The following is a 22,573-nucleotide window of genomic DNA, read 5'->3' on the forward strand; positions in this document are numbered from 1 at the left end:
AATTATGAATAAAGCTGCAGGTTTTTGTGTGGACATAAGTTTTAAACTTCTTTGTGTAAACACTAAGGAGCCTTGCTTCTCTTTGAACTCATCCTACCAGGTGACAAAACAATAACCTTGATTAAATACAGGTCTGCCAATTCTAGTATATACAGTTGGTCTGAATAAAGCTGAAGAAACACACACACACACACACACACACACACACACACAGAGTGTCTCTGAACTCACTTTACATTTATGAGCAAAAACTTCAATTTTTTTAGTGCTCAATTGTTCTGTATTTCCATTCACTCTCTCAATTACCTAGAATAATGTATGATTCATATTTCCTCCTCTCCAATTCTCTAGTATCTCCTCCCTTATGTTCACTCTCAGCCATGTCCTTGTTCTCTATTTCACTGAGAAAATAGAAATCAATTTAAGGGAATTTACACAAGTTTTTCCCATTTTTTTTTTCACACTTCTAGAAACCTGCCTTTGTAACCTTACATTCTGCCTTTTTTTTCCTATTACTGTGGAGGAATTATTCTTACTCCTACATAGGCCGAGTCTTCCTTTTGCCTGCTGGATTACATCGCATATGGCCTAATCAAGTATACTGGTCAAGCAAATCTTTCCTTTCTCACATACCATAATTTTCTTCTCTCTACATTTTCCCTTTCCACTTCTGCCTAATCTACCTCCATCCTTTCATATCAAAACTCCTTTGAAGACATCTAATCTCACTTTCTCCTCCCGTTTTCATTTGACTCCACTCCAAAGAGGCTTTTTGCCACTCTCCACTGCACCTAAACTAAGTTATCAGTGAACTCTATTTTGCTAAGCCCAATGGTCGACTCTTGTTATATTTCTGCTGTAAGTAATCTCTTACATTTTTTCACATCTATTGCCAATTTAAATCAAGCTATCATTATCTCCCTCCTAGATTATTACCAAAGCCTCTCAGCTGTTCCAGCTCTCACATTGTCCCCCTACAATCTATGCCTAGCTGCATCCAGAGGAAGTCTGCAAAAACGTTAAGTGTACCAACGTACTTTTATGCTCATAGTTCTCCATCCTACTCAGGGTAAAAGACAAAGACTTTCTAATGTATGAAGTTATATCTAATCTGGTCCCCTGTCACCTTTGAATTTATCACCTACTCCCTCCTTCTCCACAACCCAGGTCATTCTGCTAAAATGATATTGGCCTCTCTGTTGCCCCTTAAACAAACTAGGCATGCTCCCAGCTCAAATCCTTTGAACTTGTCTTTTCCTCTGCCTCTTATAATCTCAACTTTAATATTCATAGGATTTGTTTCCCCTTTCCTTTAGGTCTTAACTAACCCACCACCTTCCAAGAGCATTCTTCCCTAGGTATGCTGTCTAAAATTGTGTATAAACACACACACATCATACTTCCTATAACACTACTCTAGTTATTACCTACTGTAATATTAATTATCTGACATATTGAAAATTTTATTTGTTGTTTTCCTTAATGCATAATTTACTTTTTCCATCATATATTTTACTTACTATTAATTTTTCTCCTTTAGAATGTGAGTTCCTGGGGGAAAGTTTTTCTTCTTCAGTTCTGTTGACTGCTATATCCCCAGGACCTAAAACAGTTCTATAACAAATAGGTGCCCAAAATGTATTTGCTGAATAAATTAAATGAATAAATTTTGTCTTCATTTCAGTTGAAAGCATTTATCTATTTATCTAATTATAATAATGAAATAATTTTTACAAAGGTAACACATAATATTCTAGTGAGTATGATTAGGAATAATGTAAGGGATCCTTATTTCTCTCTTTCTACCTTATATTACCCCTCAAGTTTTTGGTCAACTTAATCTTTAGCTATACAAACTTTTAATTTTTATATCATCAAACATACCTATCAATTCTTTTATGGCAACTGGATTCCTATTCTTGGTTAAGAAGCCACCTCATAGGTCCCAGGTTGAAATATAATCTCCAAAATATTTGTACAGATCCTCTTAAATACATCTGAAATTTTTATACATGTTGTATTATAGCAGTCTAACATATTGATTAATTACCCCTATTTGTACTGCTATTTATTTAGGCTTTCACCAACAGATAGAAATACATGTATTAGTGTAGGCCTACATAGGGTCAGTATCATTGAGATATCACTAGGTCATAGAATTTTTTCAGCTTCAGTATAATATTATAGGACTACCATCACATATGTAGTCCATCATTGGCTAAAACATCACTATGCAATGAATGATTGTATATACAAGCATATCTCCTTTTATTGCACTTCACTTTAATGCACTTGGTTGATACTGGATTTTTTTACAAACTGAAGATTTGTGGTAACCTTGCACTGAGCAAGTTTATTGGTGCCACTTTTTCCAAGAGGACATTCTCACTTCATGTCTCTACACACATTGGCAATTCCTACAATATTTAAAACATTTTTATTTCTGTTATGGTAACCTATGTTTAGTAATCTCTGATGTTAGTATTGTCATTGTTTGGAGCACCACAAACTTCACCCATTCAGGTTGGCAAACTTAATCCATAAATGTTGCGTGTGTTCTGACTGGTCCATTGATGAGCCATTCAATGTTTCTTTCCATTTTCTTGGGCCTCTCTATTCCATGAGACACAACAATATTGAAATGAGACCAACACTTAATGGCCTGTAAGTGTTCAAGTGAAAGGAAGCGTCGCTCTAAATCAAAAGCTAGAAATGGGTAAGCTTAGTGAGAAAGGCAAAAGTCAAAACAGGGTAAAAGCTATGCTGCTTTCATCAAACAGCCAACTTGTGAATGTAGAGTAAAAGTTATTGAAAGAAATTAAATGTTCTATTCCAGTGAATACAGAATGAGAGGAGAGCAACACAGACTTATTGTTAATATGGAGAAGGTTTGAGTGTCTTGATAGAAAACCAGACCAGCCATAATATTCCCTTAAAGCCTAATCCAGAGCAAGCCCCTAACTTTTTTCAATTCTATGAAGGCAGAGCAAGGTGAGGGATCTGCAGAAGAAAAGTTTGAAGCTAGTAGAGAATTGTTCATAAGATTTAAGGAAAGAAGCAACCTCTATAACATAAAAGTGCAAGGTGAAGCAGGAAGTGCTGCTATAGAAGCTGCAGCGAATTATCCGGAAGAGTCCTCTAAGATCATTGAAAAAGGTGAATACACTGAACAACAGATTTTCAATGTAGATGAAACTGCTTTATCTGTTGCAAGAGGATGCCATTTGGTTCTTTCATAGCTAGAAAGGAGAAGTCAATACCTGCCTCCAAAGCTTCAAAGAGCAGGCTGACTCTCTTGTTAGGGGCTAATGCAGCTGGTGATTTTAAGTTGAAGTGAATGCTTGTTTACCATTCTAAAAATCCCAGGGCCCTTAGGAATTAGGCTAAATCTACTCTGCCCATGCTTTATAAATGAAACAACAAAGCATGGATGACAGTGTATCTGTTGAAAGCAAGGTTTACAGAATATTTTAAGCTCACTAATGTTGACACCTACTTCTCAGAAATAAAGATTTTATTCAAACTGTACTGTTCATTAACAATGCACCTAATCACCCAAGAGCTCAGATGAAGACGTACAAGGAGATAAACTTTGTTTTCATGGCTGCTAACATAAAAATCATTCTGCAGTCCATGGATCAAGGACTAAATTTTACTTCCAAGACTCACTATTTAAGAAATACATTTTGTGAGGCTACAGCTGCCATAGAAAGTAATTCTTTTGATAGACACGGGAAAAGTAAATTCAAACCTTCTGGAAATAATACACCATTCTGGACACCATTAAGAACATCTGTGATTTACAGGAGGATGTAAAAATATCAACATTAAGAGGAGTTTATAAGAAATTGTTTCTATCCTTCATAAATGACGTTGAGGGGTTCAAGATTTCAGTGGAGGAAGTAATTGTGATTTGGTAGAGATAGCGGGAGAATTAGAATTGGAAGTGGGCCCAAAGATAAGGCTGAATTGCTATAATTTAATGATAAAACTCATGAGGAGCTGCTTCTTATGGATGAGCAAAGAATCTGGTTTCTTAAGATGGAAGCTGCTCCTGGTGAAGATGCTGTGAGCAGTGTTAATAAGACAACAAAGCATCTAGAATATTACACCAATTTAACTGATAAAGGAGTGGCAGAGTTTGAGTTCAGTTTTAAATTTCTATTGTGGGTAAAATGGTCTCAAGTAGCATTGCATGTTACAGAGAAATCTTTGTGAAAAGAAGAATCAATTTATGTGGCAAACTTAGTTTTATTTTAAGAAACTGCCATAGCCCACCCAACTTGCAGCAACCCTGATCAGTCAGCAGCCATCCGTATCAAGGCAAGACCCTCTACGAGCAATGGGATTACAACTTGCTGAAGGCTCAGATAATCGCTAGCATTTTCTAGCCATAAATTGTTTTTAATCAAAGTATGTACATTTTTAGACATAATGCTATTATTACTTACCTAAAAAATAATAGTATAATGTAAACATAACTTTTATATGCACTGAGAAACCAAAAACAATTCTGTAACTCACTTTATTACAATATTTACTTTATTTCAGTGGTCAGGAATGAAACTTGCAATATTTACTCACTTTTATTTTAAATAAGTCTCCTGAATAGTTATTAATATAATACCTATTAAATGAACAACTTTGATTTTATTTATCATTTACTATTTTCTATATTTTACCTTATTAATTTACAAATTTTAACTTTTGTATTGTATGTCCTCTATTTTGCACTGTTTTGTTACTATTTTTCTAATTTCATAAAATAATTCTTACATTTTGTTTTGCTTTGTTATTTTGAGATGTAATCTTGCTCTTTCACCCAGGTTGGAGTGCAGTGGCGTCATCTCAGCTCCCTGTAATCTCTGCCTCTTGAGTTCAAGCAATTCTCCTGCCTCAACCTCCTGGGTAGCTGGAATTATTGGCATGCACCACCATGCCCAGCAAAGTTTTATGTTTAGTTAAGATAGAATTTTGCCATGTTGGTCAGGATGGTCTCAAACTCCTGATCTCAGGTGATCCGCCTATCTAGGCCTCCCAAAGTGCTGGGATTACAGTCATGGGTCACCATGCCTAGCCTTCTTTTGCTTTTTTATTAAGACATTCATAATGAATTTTCCTCAGAGAAGAACTCTTCTTGTGTTCCTACAATCATGTTACAAAGTATTGTGTTTTTATTTTTTCCTTTTTACGGATGTAATTTTCCTACTTAAAAAAATTACCAATAATTGTCTCATTGCCAAATGACCTGAGAATACTTTAGCTTTTATTTTTAATGTGCTTTATTTATTTATTTGGCAATAATTAGAGAGCCTGGTCTAGAAATTTCCCTTGTTCTAAGGTTTCCTTTGTGGCCAATATTAGACAACGTTTTACAAACTGCCCAGAATACACAAATTAAGTATCTTTATTTTTCAAGAGATATAAACTTCTACGTATAGCTAATGGTTGAACCTGACTGATTGTATTATTCAACTTATTTATTATGGCTAGTTTTTTCCCATCTCTCTCTAAGCTTAAAAGTGATTAATTGAAATATTCCTCTACAAACAGATTCAGCTATTTTTGGCTTATTGAAAAGAAGTTTATCTTTTTCATGTCTTATTTCTTTATATCATATCATATCATCTTTATAATATACTAATTTTATCATATTTTGGTGTCTTATTTCATTTTCAGCCTTTTAATATTGACTGTATCATGTCTGATATTGCCACTGATACTTCTATAATCTTTATCTTTGCCTCCTGTTCATTTGTCTATAGCTTTATCTTTAAACTTTTTTATGTATTACCTTAAGTGTGTTTAAATTATGTTGTATATTTTAACTCAATCTCATAGTCTCTTTCTTATAATGAGAAAATCCATTTCATTCATGTGTAGCATTATCTTATAAATTTGACTTTTTGCTTCTATGTTAATTAAATATTTCTTACATATTGAATTTTCCCTTTTTCTCAGTTAACTAGGTTGTTTCATTCTATTTTACCCTTATAAATTTGAAAGCAAAACTATAGATTACTATTTTATTAATGCTTATTCTCCTTTTCTATCTGTATAATCAGGCATGTATCTCTCTATCATCTTTAGAAAAAAATGTCAGGTGCTTTCTCCACTCTGATGCACTTTTATGTATATAAAAATGCTTTTCTTTCCTTTTCTTCAAGACTCCTTTCCCACTACAATAACATTAGCTCAGAGAAATACAATGGGTTGTTCAAAAATTTCATGAAAAATGGGTATTATGAAAAAACTATGCCCAAATATAAAAAAAAAATTGCATCAAAATAAACTCATACTAACTTGTTCTAACATGTTCAAACAAGATCTAGTTTGAGGCACTATGAAGGATAATAAGGGCCCCTATCATAGCAACATGGATTCTATGAAAATTGAAGCAGGAACAAATATCAAATTTATGGTGAAGAGTGAGTGGAAGAATGGTGAAATCACTGATACTTTGTGAAAAGCTCTGAGGGTCAATATTCCAAAGACATAAGCAGTTTAAAATGAATAACTCATTTTAAGAAAGGATAGGGCAGTGTTAAATTTAAAACCTACAGCAGCAGACCATCCATATCAACCTGTGAGAAAAAAATTAATCTTGCCTGTTCCCTAATTGAAAAGAACTGACAACAGCACAAACAGTGGCCATCACCATAGATTTGTCAATTGATTCAGCTTACACAATTCCTACTGGAAACTTAAAGATGAGCAAACTTTCCACTTAGTGAGTGCCAAAACTGTGGCACCTTGGTAAGTTACAGAAAACAGGAGAGATTTCAATGGAAATTTTTAAAAAGTGGGATAGATATTATGAAGAATTTCTTCAAAGAAAATGTAACAAGAGATGAAACGTGGCTTTACCAGTACAATCCTGAAGACAGTGAATAATCAAAGCAATGGCTACCAAGAAGTGGAATCAGTCCAGTCAAAGAAGAAGGGGACTGACTGGTCAGGAGCAAAGATGATAACAGCATTTTGGGAAACTCAAGGCATTTTGCTTGTTGACTTTCTGGAGGGACATAAAATAATAACACCTGCTTTTTATGAGAGTGTTTTGAAAAAGTTAGCTAAAGCTATAGCAGAAAAAATGCAGAGTCCTTCTCCACTATCACAATGTTCTTGCTCATTCTGCTCTGATCAAACACAGCAATTGTGCAGAAGTTTTAATAGGATATTAAAAATTGAATAGAAAATATAAGTTCCTAACATGGTGTTATTTTCCCATTTTAATGTATCTCCTAGCGTCTTTCATAGTCAGTTAAAAATGCATGTAAAATATAATTTAAATGTCAGAAAAATAAAGCACACAAAAAATTATACCAGAAATGAGACCTCCTGATAAACAACTCAGTGAAATATTAAATGTAATCTTTATAAGAGGGTTCCAGTGAGGCAGCCCCTATGGCTACATACCAGTTCATATTTCCCTACCCATACTGCATTGTCCCCTTAGCCCACAACAACTCTTCATATCACTTTGCTGACAAGTGTCTGCATGACAGGTTTTGCTTTACTTTTCCCACCAGGATGCAGAAGTTCAGCATGCCTCAACTCCACTGACCACCATTGCAGAGTGAACCTTGGTGAGTACAGAGCCAGTAAGCCTGTCCCCTGCTAGTGCCCAGGCCTAATACGTTGTGCAGAATGCAGGGGATCCTCCCACACCCTGAGCAATCACTCCTGCTTGGAAAGCACAGAGAAGGCACTCATACCTGTGCCAGCCAGCACCCTGCCCCAAACCAACACCACCTTCAGTGCAACACAGCACCCAGTCTTCAGCAGGGAATCCCTCCACTCCTGCCCAGCAGCCTAGCCTCTGCCACTGTGGTGAACACCCAAAGGAAAGCAGGCATCTCTGCATCCACTAGTACTCTGCTTCATTTGCCACACTTCAGTACCCCCAGCATAGAGGTGTCCAAAACTTGAGGAGTCAAAGAACAAAGTCAGGGCTCAACACAAGTCTCCCAGAGTTAGAGCACACAGTACAGAGTTGGGAGCTTAGTACTGGCCCCTTAAAACCTCACAGTTAGTTTCTGAATCTACATTATAGCACAATCAAACCCTCAAGGTCATCAAATAGGATAAAAGAAACTAAACACTCATCCAAAGGTCAGCAGCCTCAATGATTAAAGGTAGATAAGACAAGGAATAAACAGTACAAGAATGCTGAAAACTTAAAAAGCCAGAATGCCATCTTTTCTCCAAATGAACACATCACCTCTCCAGCAAAGGTCTGGAATTGGGCTGAGGCTGAGATGACTGAAATGACAGAAATAGAATTCAGAATATGGTTAGGAACAAAGTTCATTCAGCTACAGGACTATGTGGAAACCCAATACAAGGATGCTAAAAATTATGATAAACATTGCAGGAGCTGACCAAGAAAGTAGCCAGTAGAGAGAAGAATGTCACAGACCATATACAGCTGAAAAACACACTACAAGAATTTCATAATGCAATCCATAAGTATTCATAGCACAATAGATGAAGAGGTGAAAAGAATCTGAGAGACAGCTAGAGAGAAAATTTAGGTCACCTACAAAGGGGATCTCATCAGACTAATAATGAACTTTTCAGCTGAAATCCTACAAACCAGAAGAGATTGGGGGCCAATATTCAATATCTTAAAGAAAAAAATTCAACCCGTAATTTCCTATCTGGCCAAACTAAGCTTCAAAAGTGAAGGAGTAATAAGATCCTTTTTAACAAGCAAGTGCCGAGAAAATTTGTCACCACCAGACCTGTCTTAAGAAAGCTTCAGAAGCAAGCTCTAAATATGAAAAGGAAAGACCATTATCAGCCATTATAAAAACACACTGAGAAGCACAAACCAGTGACACTATAAAGCAACCACATGAACAATTATGCAAAATAACTAGGTAACATTATGAGAACCTAATGAAAAGACAAAGAGTGGCAAACTGGATGAAGAACCAAGACCCATTGGTATGTTGTCTTCAAGAGACCCATCTCACATGCAGAAACACACATAGGCTCAAAATAAAGGGATGTAGAAAAAATTTACCAAGCAAAAGAAAATTTAAAAAGCCAGAGTAACAATCATAGTTTTTGATAAAACAGACTTTAAACCAACAAAGATCAAAAAAGAAAAAGAAGGGCATTACATAATGTTAAAGAGTTCAATTCAACAATAAGATGTAACCATCCTAAATATATATGTACCCAAAAGGGGAGCACTAAAATTCACAAAGTAAGTTCTTAGAGACCTTCAAAGAGAAGTGGACTCGCAAATATTAACAGTGAGAGATTTAGCAGCCCATTGACAATATTAGATAATTGAGACAGGAAATTAACAAAGATATTCAGGACCTGAACTCAGCTCTGGATCAAGTGGACCTGACAGATCGCTATAGAACTCCCCAACCAAAAAAATCCAGAATATACATTCTTCTCATCACCACATGGCACATACTCAAAAACCAGTCACATAATTGGAAGGAAAATACTCCTTAGCAAGTGCAAAAGAACCAAAATAATAAGTCTCTTGGATCACAGCACAATCAAATTAGAAATAATGATTTAAAAATTCACTCAAAACTATACAATTACATGGAAATTGAATAACCTGTTCCTGAATTACTTTTGGGCAAATAATGACATTCAAACAGAAATTAAGAAGTTTTTTGAAACTAATGAGAAAAAGATACAAGATACCAGAATCTCTGGGACACACCTAAGGCAGTGTTAAGAGGAAAATTTATAGCACTAAATGCCCACATCAAAAAATAGAAAGATCTCAAATTAACAACTTAACATCACAACTAAAAGTACTAGAGAACTAAGAGCAAACAAATCCCAAAGCAGGCATAAGACAAGAAATAACCAAAACTAGAGTGGAACCAAAGGAGATTGAAACATGAAAAGCCATTCAGAAGATCAAAAACTCAGAAGTTATTTTTTAATAAAAAACAATCAATAAGATAGACCACTAGGTAGACTAATAAAGAAAAAAAAAGAGAAGATCAAATAAAAACAATCAGAAATGACAAGGGGGTTATACCAGTGATGATATCCACTGACCCTACAGGAACACAAACAACCATCAGAGAATACTATGAACACCTCTATGCACATAAACTAGAAAATCTAGAAGATATTGGTAAATTCCTGAACGAATAAACTCACCCCCAAAGACTGAACCAGGAAAAAACTGAGGCAGTAATACATAGCCCACTAACCAAAAAAACCCAGGATCCAATGAATTTATAGCTGAATTCTACAAGATGTACCAAGAAGAGCTGGTACCATACCCACAGAATCTATTCCAAAAAATTGAGGAAGAGAGACTCCTCCCTAACTAATTATATGAAGCCAGCATCATCCTGTTATCAAAACCTGGCAGAGACACAATGAAAAGGAAAACTTCAGGGCAATATCCCTGATGAGCATTGATGCAAAAATCCTCAGCAAATTACTTGCAAACCAGATCCAGCAGTATATCAAAATTTATCTACCATAATCAAGTAGCTTCATCCCTGTGATGCAAGTTTGGTTCTACATACACAAATCAATAAATGTGATTCATCACCTAAACCAAACTAAAGACAAAAACCACATGGTTATATCAGTAGATGCAGAAAAGGCTCTCCATAAAATGTGACATCCACTCATGTTAAAAACCCTCAATAAATTAGGTATTAAAGAAACACATCTCAAAATAATAAGAACCATCTATGACAAACCCACAGCCAACATCATATTAAATGGGCAAAAGCTGAAAGCATTCCCCTTCGAAAAACCAGCACAAGACAAGGATGCCCCCTCTCACTACTCCTATTCAACATTGTAATGGAAGTCCTGGCCAGCGCAACCAGGCAAGAGAAAGAAATAAAGGGCATCCAAACAACAAAAGAGGAAGTCAAGTTAGCCCTGTTTGCAGACAACATGATTCTCTAGATACAAAACCTGATAGATAGTATCAACAAAAAAGCTTCTTAAGCTGTCGAAAAATTTCATCAAAGTCTCAGGTTACAAAATCAATGTGCAAAATTCACTAGCTTTTCTATACACCAACAGTCAAGCCTAGAGACAAATCAGGAATATTCTCCCATTCCTAATTGCCAAAGAAAAAAATAAAATGCCTAGGAATACAGCTAACTAGGGATACGAAAGGTCTCTACAAGGAACTACAGAGTGCTTCTCAAATAAATCAGAGATGACACAAACAAATGAAGGAAAAAAAAAAAAAAACATTCTGTGCTCATGGAAAGGAAGATTCAATATCGAGGATATGGCCATATTGCCCAAAGCAATTTATAGAGTCAATGCTACTTCTATTAAACTAACATTCAGATTCTTTGCAGAACTAGAAAAACCATTTTAAAATTCATACAGATCCAAAAAGATCCAGAATAGCCAAGACAATGCCAAGCAAAAATAACAAAGTTGGAGACATCATGCTACCTGACCTCAAACTATACTACAGGTCTACAGTAAGCAAAACAGCATAGTACTGATATAAAAGCAGATAGATACACCTACCAATGAAACTGAATAGAGAACCCAGAAATAAGACTGTATAACCATCTGACCTTTAACAAACATGACAAAAACAAGCAATAGGAAAAAGACTCCCTATTCAATAAATGGTGCTGAGATACCTGGCTAGCCATATGTAGAAGATTAAAACTGGACCCCTTCCTTATACCATACACAAAAATCAACTCAAGATAAATTAAAGACTTAAATGTAAAACACAAAATTATAAAAACCCTAGAAGATAACCTAGGCAATACTATCCTGGACATAGAAATGGGCGAAGATTTCATGACAAAGACAACAAAAGCAATTGCAAAACAAAGGAAAAATTGACAAGTGGGATTTAATTAAGCTTAAGAGCTTTTGCACAGTAAAAGAAACTATCAGAGTAAACAGACAACCTACAGAATAGGAGAAAATTTTTGCAAACTGTGTATCTGACAAAGTCTAATGTTCAGCATCTATAAGGAACTTAAACAAATTTATAAGAGGTTAAAAAGACAAACAGTCCCAATAAAAAGTGGGCAAAGGACATAACAGATACTATTCAAAAGAAGACATGCATTCGGCCAACAAGCATATGAAAAAAAAAAACTTAACACCGTTCATCATTAGAGAAATGCACATCTAAACCACAATGAGATACTATCTCATACCAGTCAGACTGGCTATTAGTAAAAAGTCAGAAAAATAACAAATGCCAGTGAAGTTGCTGAGAAAAGGGAACATAATATACTGCTGGTGAGAGTGCAAGTTAGTTCAACCATTGTAGAAAACAGTATAGCAATTCCTCGAAGAGCTAAAAGCAGAACAATTATTTGATCCAGCAACCCCATTACTGGGTATATATCCAGAAGAATATAAATTATTCTACCATAAAGATGCATACACACAAATGTTCACTGAAGCACTAATCACAATAGCAAAGATATGGAATCAACCTAATGCCTATCAAAGACAGGTTGGATAATCAAAATGTGGTATGTCTACACCGTGGAATACTACGCAGCCATAAAAAAGAATGAGATCATGTCTTTTGTGGGAACATGGATGGAGCTGGAGGCTATTATCCTTAGCAAACTAATGCAGGATCAGAAAAATCAAATACCACATGTTTTCACTTATAAGTAGGAGCTAAATGATAAGAACTTATGAACACAAAGAAGGAAACATCAGATGCTGGGGTCTTCTTAAGAGAGAAGGTTGGAAGAGTGAGAAGGGTGGAAGGAGGGAGAGGAGCAGAAAAGGTAACTATGGGGTACTGGGCTCAATACCTGGGTGATCAAATAATATGCACAACAAACCCCCATCACACATGTTTACCTATGTAATAACCTTTACATATACACCCAAACCTAAAATAAAAGTAAAAAAGAAAAGGTAAAAAAGAATGGCAGAAAATCAGACTGCTTAGTTTTTAGTAGAGTAGATTATATTTATATTCATAAAAGTAAGTCACCAACCTATGGCCAAAATACAAAGCAGCTTGGACAACACAATCAACTGTTTAGAAAATTTCTGAAGAGTCTTCAAGGAAATCAAAAATAAAACATAAACATAAGAATTTGCTGCAGATAAGAAATATTTATCAAGTGTTTTCTTCCCTACTTAACCAAACACACATAATTTATTTCAGTACAGATGTGGTTCTTGCCCAAATTTCAAATTCTTAATTAAGTAGGAAAATTGAGCCTAAAAAATAAAACAAAAAACATGTACAAACTAAATGTCAAATGTAGAAGAAAAGCCTGTTTTGCAAAATACAATTGGTGTATCCTATCTTATCAAAAAAGAAGCTCACAAATTGATCCATGCAACTTTTCCTTATAAATATAAAAAGAGTAAAATCATTGCCTTTAGTTTTTCCTTTAGTTGTTCAAGTCTGAATCTGACAGATGTGGATTAAATGTGTCTATTTTGTTTACCAAAACAGACTTTTAAAATTGCTGGAACATATCAATAGATATTCATTCATATTATTATCATTTCATCACAGTACATGGTGATATATTTTTTTAACTGTCATTTGTCTCTTGAAACACTCTTTCATTTTTTTCCATTTGTACTGATACTACTCTAGTAATGGAATATGCTCTAGTGGTTTTAAACTCAATACTTAGTAAATTAATTCCCAGTTGTCTTCATAAATATTCTAGAGTATTAGGAGGGTACAGGCCACATAAACTGTAAAATATTATTAGAATTATCTAGTGAAATGTCTACTCTTGGTGATATTTTACAGAATTATTTAATGTCACTTAATGCTTCCTGATGGCATCTTTATAGAGGATTGCTACTTTAAAAGGAATTTTAAAATATAGAAAAAAGCAGGAATATTTTAACTTTCTTTGGTAGGCACCAAATAGATGACTTACAGCTATTTTTCAAGAAATATCTAAAAGTGTGCTCAACTTTCATCCTTTACTACATACTCTCAAAATATGGCACAAAACCTACTCCATTATTCAAAAAGAGGGGTGTGTGTGTGTGTGTGTGTGTGTGTGTGTGTGTAAGTGAGCTAGATTATAAAAATAGACAGGGAGAGAATTGGAGCCATAGAAATCAGAAGAAAATGAAAAGAGAAAAATAAAAGAGATGTTAAATGAAGAAACAAAACAGTGTGTCCACTGAATTTTTGTAGAAATGTTAGAGTCGAAGCATATTGAACCGAAAAAGACATTTCATGTCTCTAATTCATCTATATGGTGCATTTTATTCATATTTCCTGGCAGAAGTCAGAATTTATCATCAAATCACCCAACGAGTGGCCCAAAATTACTTTTTATCCTGTCTTGAATTTCAAAATTCTACAGGTAACTTTTAACTGGAGTCCTTTTAGGGCCCCCAAAATAACATACATTTCCCATATTATTGAAAAAGAAAAGATTTGGTGTGAATCAAAAAGAAAACATGTAAAAAGGAAGGCAAAGAATGTAAAATGTACAGCTTGCCACTGTTGTTGGGCCTATTCATTCTTCGACTGGGTCAGTGACCTCGATTTTCAAGACTGTCAAGTAAAATGATCTGCGTGACACCTGTTTTCCCCGAACCCTTGACCGTTGCTCAGCCAGTAGTCCTGATATGCCCTCACAAAGTACACAGTAATAGAGTCAAGGAAATGGGTAGTTGCCAGGAGAGTTTTGCCAAGCTTTTGACTAACCACTTACATATAATCTCTCACCTCATTTGTAATGAAGAGAAAAGCAGTTTTAAATTTGAGGAGCAGTATTGACTAGCCTAAAAAGCTTTAAATTGGGCTTCTGAAAAAGCATTCAGAATTTTGTACCTCAATTTTTATATATATCCCAGAAGGAACCAGTGAAGCAGTGTTTTTCTCATTGGCTTTATAAATCTGCATAAAAAGTTTAAAGATCAATAACACAGGAAGTTACTGAACTCTTTCTAAAGGAATTAAAAGAATAAATATTCCTTCCTAGGTTGAAACATATATGAAATATTAAGGTGCGGTCCTTAGATCATTTGAGTTGCTCTAATCTTTTTATTTACTTTTCTCAGAATCATCTTTGCAACACTCAACGAGGCTGTGAATATGGCATATGGATTTAGTCCTTATGATAGCTAAACTACAAGATAACATGCTATTTTTGTTATCTTTTGGTCATATAGGTATGAATTTAGGGCCTGCACATGGTTTACATAAGGTACATGACATAATTAAAATCTCTAATTAGTATTTAAAAAGTACCTTCTCAAAAAAAAGTGGCTTCTCCCCCAGGAAAGCAGTAGTTTGAAAATAAATCACAATATTTTTATGTCAAACAACTGCCCCAAAACTATGAATAAAGAAGATAATTGGAAATGGAGAAACTACAAAATGCCATAAAGGAATCAAAAGAATTCTAAGCATTCATGTGCTAGCAGCAATGTGATATGAAAATCTTTTTTCCAATTCCATAATATTGCCACAGGATAAAGAACACCTCCCCACATATTAAGGGCTAAAACAGAATCAGAACAGGCTGGGTACAAAGGCAAGCACTGGACAATTCTCTGGCTATGGACCCAGATCATCTGGCAGTACTCTCATCTTTAATACCCAGCTTGAATTGGAAGACCTCAAATGTGTCCAGGAAAGCCCAACACCTGCCTCTCTGGGCAAAGAGAAAGTCTGACTTAGAAAAATACATGCAAAAAGGAACCAATACAAAAAGAAATACCAGGCTCATAATTGGTGCTTTATTGGGAAAATGAGCCAAGGAAGATTTCTATAGCGCAGGCACCAAGTAAAGAGTGTGAACTCTTCCACTATCATCAATCACCACAGAGTAGTTCTGTGTTTTCATGGTATCTGCTGCTCAGTAAGAGTCAGAGTGGCAGCAAATTTATAAAGAGACCAAATTGAAGAAAAGAAGGCAGTGAAGTCACAGCAGACACCATAATCAAGAAAAAAAAGTCTTGAATTTAGAAATTACATGGAAAGAGATGTAGAGCGATCGGAGGCACTATAAAACCAAGATGCTCTTAGAGACAGGGCCATCGTGAGGTTATTTTTATAAAGAAAAAAGAAAAGGGCCAGGGTTTTGCTTTTAATTTCACATACTTGTACAGTAGTAAAAGAAACATTTTATTTTAAACATAATATTTTAAACAAATATTTAAAATATATTTAAACATTTCAAGATGTGCCTTAGATAACTTTTGAAAAGCCATGTACAGTATTGTTTTTGTATTTTTTCCCAGATAAAACTTTTGACAAGTGAATCAAGTGCCTTTAACGTTTTTATGTGTTTGCCACAGACGTTCCATTTCTGTGAATTTATCTTAAAGTTTCTCACAAAATACAGATCGTGGAACAACGATGTTCTTCACAACATTGTTATAATTCATTCATTCACTCAACAAAATTTTTGAGAATTTTCAGTGGGCCAGGCAATGTATCTTCTGTTTAGGAAAAAAAAAAAATCTAAATGCCATTAAAAGAATGATAGTTAAGGATGGTACAGGCATATGATAAGCTACTAAAATCATCTTTATGGAAGACTTGGCAAATGCTAATGATCTAATATTGAGTGAAAATGTACTTATAAAATAGCCCTTATCATATTACCTGTAATGTAAAACTTGCATTTAAAATGAAGAAATACTCCAAAATAACAGTAGGTGTTGTCTTTAGATATTAGAATGATGAATAATACTCTCTTCCCCTGCGTTGCTTTTGTCAAAGAACATGTATTTAATTATCATTAACAGATATTCAGATTTTGGTAAGCTAGAAATATCAGAAACTGACCGAATGGGCCATCTGATCAGAATTTTACTCTTTAGGTATAAGAACTTGACTGAGTCTGACAGAATGCAAGATATTTAGAGGCTTTCACAGATAAGCCTCCCTGGAAGAAACAATGCTTGATTTTGTGGATTGCTTGTACCCTTCTTTCATATTCTTAAAATGCTTTGTATTCCTAAGCATGGCATGCAGGTATGATTAAGACTTTATCTTAATATTCAAAAGTAGATTTGATATGTTTCTTATAACAATTTTACTGATATATAATCTACATACAATTAAATGCACCAATTTGAAGTGTACTGTTTGACGAATTCTGACAAATCTATACATTAATGCAACCACAATTCCAGTACAAATACAGAATATTTTCACGATCCCTATAAGTTCCCTTGCATTGTGCTGATTTGCAGGTAATCCTTAGCCCTATTTCTGACATCAATTACTGATCTGCTTTCTGTCACTATAGATTAGATTTGCCTTCTAGAATTTTACATTAATGGAATTACATAGAATATACTCTTTTTTGTACCTGATGTATTTCACTCAGCTTAAAGTTTTTGATATCTACCCATGTTGTTGCATGTGTCAGTCTAGAATTCCATTATACACTTTAAAATAGCTAAAAACTAAAAGACGTATGAAATCAAGTGTTGATGGGACAGCATAGGAACTCGAGTGCATTGCCGATGGTAATATGAGATGGCTTAGCCACTTCAGCAAACAATTTGGCATTTTTAATAAAGTTACACATACACTTGCCACATGACCCAGCAATCCTACACCTAGATATTTATTTAAGAGGAATGAAAACATATGTTCACAAAAAGACATGTATATGAATAACAATGACAGCTGAACAAGAAGCATAACATTTATAATAGCCATAATTGAAACAACTTAAAAGCTGTCAACAATTTAACTGATAAATTATTGCATATATGTACAATGGAATAAAATTCAACAAAATGTTGATATTTGAAGCATATTTTTCAAAACTATGCTTTAAAAAATTAATTAATAAAATGTGTTATCCTGAGAAAAAGGCTCCAACAATAGGAAAATCATGTAAATTTACTTATGTATATACTATTGCTTAGTAAAGTATTAGAAACAAAAACATTATTTTTAAATAAGCTCCAATCAGGGTTTAAATTAATAAAGTCTGCGTTCTCAATTAAAAAGCACATTTGTCTATTATTTATTTTGAAGATGAATAAAATTTTTGATAACATTTGTCATATTATTCAGGGAAGATATTAAACTTGTTAAACCATCAGGAAACAAAAATAGTTATTTCATAAAAACTTACATGTTTTAAAATAAGTCCCAAACTCCTATTTTGTAGTCTTCTACTAAGCTCTGGTGAAACCTTATTTTTCTTCAAATGAAAAACTCCAACAGTCAAAAATGAAATTGTTTCATTTTTCTTTCATTTGAAAATCAAGTACTGAACACAGAATTAGACATGGTCCCTGCTCAGTGGGTTTCACAATCTACAATGCTAGCCCAATTTTCTTTCTGCCCAAACTCTATATAAGAGCACACACTTGATAGGAACTTGTTTACTATTGCTAAGATATACTTTTGTGCCCTGATATACTACTGAAAGAAAGTTCCCAGTCTTTTGAAAAACCAGGGCCTTGGGCATGCTGGCAGGCCAGGCACAATAACATACACTTGTATCAAATAAAGGAGAGTTCCGTGTCAAGAATGGAATTCTAATAATGACTTGTCTTTTTCTAGTTTGCTATTTAAGAAATCTTGACAGAAATAAAGAGCCAAATTTACTTCTATATTTGCAGGTTTATGGACTAGCACAGTACCTAGAATATAGTAAAATATTTGTTAGATTGGTAGAGCAAATTAGAAATATGTATTTGAAATAAAACATTGTCAATAATGAACAGCATTCAGTTATAGTCTGAAATTATAAAATGATTAAAATTTAAGGTAACTCTCAAATTAAAATAAAATTTCATATGACTTTCACATTTCTGCTAAATTTTTGGCCACTGTTAAGTTTTCTGTCAATATTTTCCTGAAGTTTTTTTCAACCAGTGAAGTGATTCTTAGTTTATACACATGAAGCAATGTAATACACAGTAAAAATGTAGTTGTTCGCATTAAGGGGAAACATAAGAAATTTCATACATTAAAGACCTATTATATCTTAAATACTGAGCTAAACAAGTTACTTCATCCACTCAATAAATACTATTTAGGTGCCTACTATGTGTCAGACTTTGTTTTTGTGCTGGTGGATGTATCAGTGAACAATTCAGAAATGCTCTTCGGACTATTGATCTTTCATTACAGTGGAAGCTGCATGAAATTGGGACAAGAGAACTAATAAACAAATAAATTAGTATATAACATTATATCCAGTTACAAACCTAGTTTGATTCATTCTCATCACAAGCTTGCAACATGGCTTTTTTTTTTTTTTTTTTTTTTTTTTTTAATTAGGAAAGTACAAACAAGAGATGCCATCTAACTTGTCCTAAAGTTGTGCTATAGTATAGTGGTAATATAACCCAGGTCCTTCTGACTGGGAATTCCTTATTTCCTTATTCCTTATTTCCACTAGGAAAAATAATCCAAAAACAATTCCTAAATTCAAAATTAAAATAAAGAAGGAAGAAAATGGATGGGGGAGGGGTAGAAAAGGGCTTTAGATGTAAATGCTTATCTCTGTGTGGAAGCCATGAGCAGGTGTGTTGTGTACCTCCCCTTATGGATATGAATAAAGCAAGTAACTGAGGGCCTCAGCTGTTGTGTTATCAAATCTATTGTGGCATTTGCAATAAGCTCTCTAACTGGTCTTAGCCAGTGAGGGAGTCCAGCAGGGATATTAAGTGATACCCATTCCTAGGAGACGTGACTCCTCTAATGGCCAACTTTGGCTAGAATTCCTGAGCAGCATCATTGTCAAGGGCATTTTCCTCTCTGTCTTTTTGTTTGTTTTTTGAGACAGAATCTCACTCTGTCACCCAGGGGGGAGTGCCATGGCACAATCACAGCTCACTGCAGCCTCCACCTCCTGGGCTCAGGTGATCCTCCTACCTTAGTCTCCTCAGTACCTGGTACTACAGGCAGCGTCATCATGCCCAGCGAGTTTTTGTTTTTTTTTTTTGTGTGTGGGTGTGTGTTTATATACATATATATATATTTATATATATATATTTATATTTTTATATATTTTTTTTTTTTTTTTTTGTAAAGACAGGGTTTCTCTATGTTGCCCAGGCTGGTCTTGAACTCCTGAGCTCAAGATATTTGACCGCCTTGACCTTCCAAAGTGCTGGGGTTACAGGTGTGAGCCACTAGGCCTGAACCTCCCTCTGTCTTTTACTCACACTGTGGTCTAAAGGTGCCTCCAGCCTTACCAGGTCCTCTCTCCATTTTATCTCACAACAGTGTCTAATAAAATACCTGCATGTTTAATCCCATTTGGGTCACCTTCTTGAAGGAACTAGGCAAGTAGCACTGAGAGTGATCATAGCAAATGAGCAGTAAGACAAGGATTTGGGACTGGTTAATGGTTAATCCACTATCAGAGAGATGAAGAAGATACCATCCTGTTAGTATGTGGGGCATGGATAGTACTTGGCATAATATGGTGGATCAATTGCTGAAGATTTTGCCAATGCTGACCTGGAAAAATATCTTGGTGGAGAAACTGCTGTGGCAGGTGTAATAATTTTGACATCTAAAAAACAGGTAGGAAACAATGCCTACAAATCAGAGTATGATGCCCTTCAGAAGGAAAATGAGAGATGGAGGATTGTTAAAAAGGGCTTTATAGTTAAGTGTGCAAATCAGAGAGTCTCAGTTGTACCTTACAAAGAGGGCTTTATCACCTGTAGTGGAAGGATAAACACAATTAAGTGATAGGCTGAAGATTATTGTGAGAGTCACAGAGCTCCAGAAATGCTTGAATACTTGGCTAAGACAGACCTGTTATACAAACATAAGGGCCCTAGTGGGGGAAAGCCTATGATCTTGAAAAGAGGGGGTGGTTAACACTGCGTGTTCTCACTCACAAGTGGGAGTTAAACAATGAGAACACATGGACACAGGGAGGGGAACATCACATACCAGGCCTGCGGGGGGTGGGAGGCAAGGGGAGGGAGAGAATTAGGAAAAATACCTAATGCATAAAGGGCTTAAAACCTAAATGATCAGTTGATAGGTACAGCAAACCACCATGGCACATGTATATCTATGTAACAAACCTGCACATTCTGCACATGTATCCCAGAACTTAAAGTAAAACAAAAAATAAAAAAGAGGAGATGGTTGGTTAATGGGAACAAAAAATACAGTTAGAAAGAATAAGATAATCTTATTTTTGTACCCATTAACCATCCCCACTTTAACTTCCCCTACTCACACACTACTCTTTCTTGCCATTGGTAATAATCACTCTACTCTCTATCTCTATGAGTTAATTTTTTTTTATAACTCCCACATGTGATTAAGAATATGTGATATTTGTCTTTCTGTGCCTGATTTATTTCACTTAACACAATGTCCTCCAGTTCCATCCACAAGCAAGATTTAACTGCCTTAAATACACTTTCTAAAGACATGGAATTTGATATCCTAGCCAGGACTCCAGGGAATGGACAAAACTTGCTTCTGGAATGGCTTTGAGAGTTGTGTAAAACAAATGATGGTCACCTGTCTGAGTCCAATTGCATTGCTATAAAGGAATACCTGAGACTGGGTAACTGATAAAGAAAGGTTTATTTGGCTCATGGTTCTGCTGGATGTACAGAAAACATGACCCCAGCACTTGTTTCTTGTGAGGAACTCAGGAAGCTTCTAATCTTAGGGCAAGGAAAAGAGAGGCTGTCATGTCGCCTTGTGAGAAAGGAGGCAAGAGCAGCACAAGAAAGAGAGAGGAGGAGGGTGCCACAGGTTTTTAAAACAACCAGCTCTGTTATGAACTAACAGAGTGAGAACTCACCTATGATTGTGTGGAAGGCAACAAGCCATTCATGAGGGATCTAGCCCCCTGGCCCAAACACCCCTCCAGTAGGCCCCACCTCCAACACTGGGGACTGACTTCCAGCATGAGATTTGGAAAGAAAAAACATCCAAACTATATCATCAGTTCTCCGTGTCACACAACTGTCAATATTGGTCTGGCAAATATTAGAGGGAAGAATAATGAGGCTGAGGGATATCAGTATGTTGAATGGACATGTTATGTAAGGCCAAAAGACTCAAGAGAACATAATCTTCACCAAGGCCGTCAGAAATGTGTTGGTGAGAAGATGCCAATATCACTAAAAATTTAATGATAATTCTTTCCAGGCTGGGGATAATAGGAGAGGTAGTTACAGAGTCTCATTCTTTAACATTCATGGTCAAAATGCTCTTCTTCCTAAGTAATGGAACCAGGTGATGACACTTACTTGACTGAAGCTAAGAGGCTTCAATTACCATAATGTTAGGTGAAGTTGGAGAGAGAGTCAAGGAGTTTAATCTGTAGATATTGTGAAAATGGTTAATAGAGCTTGACATCCTTATAAGCAGAAGAGTTGGGCAGTATTTTTTTTTTATATATTTAAAACATTAAGCAGCATCCTTGTTAATTTTAAAATATTAACAAGAGTGCTGCTTAATATTTTAAAAATTTAAAAACAAGTAATAAGCAAAAACACAAAAACTAAGGAGCAAGAAATGATTCTATAGCAGGTACAGACTGTGATGCAATGAGCTCTACTACCTGGGTCATCTAATCTTCCATAGTGCTGGAGGATCCAGCAAGCTCTGTAGCGCTAGAAAATGCACAATGTGGAACTTATG

At 35.2% G+C, this 22,573-nt stretch overlaps 1 long non-coding RNA gene across 6 annotated transcripts in view; it reads right to left on the minus strand.

Moving 5' to 3' along the window:
* LOC116548945 overlaps nt 1-22,573 on the minus strand; it is a 1,126,598-nt gene that overhangs the window by 277,733 nt on the left and 826,292 nt on the right. For 3 of the 6 annotated variants that reach the window (XR_004267651.1, XR_004267649.1, XR_004267652.1), the window contains one exon: nt 12,619-13,197. The exons of 2 other annotated variants lie outside the window; for them this stretch is intronic. This is a non-coding gene — a long non-coding RNA (uncharacterized LOC116548945). Of the gene's footprint in view, nt 1-12,618; nt 13,198-22,573 lie in introns of those variants that run through there. One more of the 6 variants, XR_004267643.1, reaches the window with a different exon arrangement.

The sequence above is a fragment of the Sapajus apella genome, unplaced genomic scaffold (assembly GCF_009761245.1).
Source record: "Sapajus apella isolate SASKATOON/1434 unplaced genomic scaffold, GSC_monkey_1.0 scaffold6, whole genome shotgun sequence".
Classification (NCBI taxonomy): Eukaryota; Metazoa; Chordata; class Mammalia; order Primates; family Cebidae; genus Sapajus; species Sapajus apella.